Source organism: Mandrillus leucophaeus, unplaced genomic scaffold, assembly GCF_000951045.1.
Source record: "Mandrillus leucophaeus isolate KB7577 unplaced genomic scaffold, Mleu.le_1.0 Scaffold607, whole genome shotgun sequence".
Classification (NCBI taxonomy): Eukaryota; Metazoa; Chordata; class Mammalia; order Primates; family Cercopithecidae; genus Mandrillus; species Mandrillus leucophaeus.
In genome coordinates this window covers 903,791-904,750 of record NW_012106553.1, presented here as the reverse complement: position 1 = coordinate 904,750, position 960 = coordinate 903,791, and positions in this window count along the sequence as shown.

Genomic DNA, 960 nt, shown 5'->3' with positions numbered 1-960 from the left:
TGGACATCTGGAGAGTGTGCCCTGCAATTGGAGCCAATCTGCGATTGTTTAGACTGTCTGGAAGCAAGGCAGGCTGACTTCATTTGGAGCTGGAAGCAGGGGCAAGCTGACAGCAACTTATAGAACATGGAGATTCCTGGCTAGCTGCTTGCTAGAAAGAAAATCTTTTAAGTGAACTTAGGTTTCCAGATGTCCCACTAAAAAGTACATAATTGCCATGATGGAGGATGAAAAAAGGAAAATGTGTAGTATGTGAATTAATTACTCTTTTTCCCTGATTATTTTTTACTTAACATTTGGCAGCACGGTTTCCATAAATTTTATTTTTTAGAATGTGGTGGTTTTTTTTTCGCATCAGAACAACTGTACAGAATGCTGATAGACCCACAACTTTTCTTAGTAAGATTTTTATGTGCATTCTTTTTCACTTAGTTCACACATTATTCCATATACTAAAAATTCTTTGTTTCTGCTTTCTGAAGAATAGCATAATTTTATAACATAAAATAATTTCAGCAATATCAACTCAATAACCAACATTTATAGTATCTTATGAAATAGGATAGTTTGCTCAAGTATTTCTATCTTCCTGTAAAAGAGAGTGCAGTAAAGGCAGTGCCTTTAAAAACTTTTAATCAGGTGAGGTGGAGCTGCATTTGAAGACACCAATCTGTTTTCCCCAGCAGTGTTTCCATCTTGCTTTGCTCTCCCTGTACCCCTGTAGATAACTCTGTGCTTGATCGCCTGAGGGGAAGCAGGAAAAGGGCTGAACTCAGAAATAGCCTGCTTGTCTTTCTGACATTTGTCACGAAGAAGCCTAAGCCCTTAGGGGAACTTAGAGAGTTTTGCAGAGAAGGTAAAAGTTGGTATTTGAGGGTATAGACAAAGTATTTTGGTCAGAAACAAGCAGAGGAGAGAGCAGAGTATTCCTCTGGGCCGTGTGGGAGACAGAACAGAGAG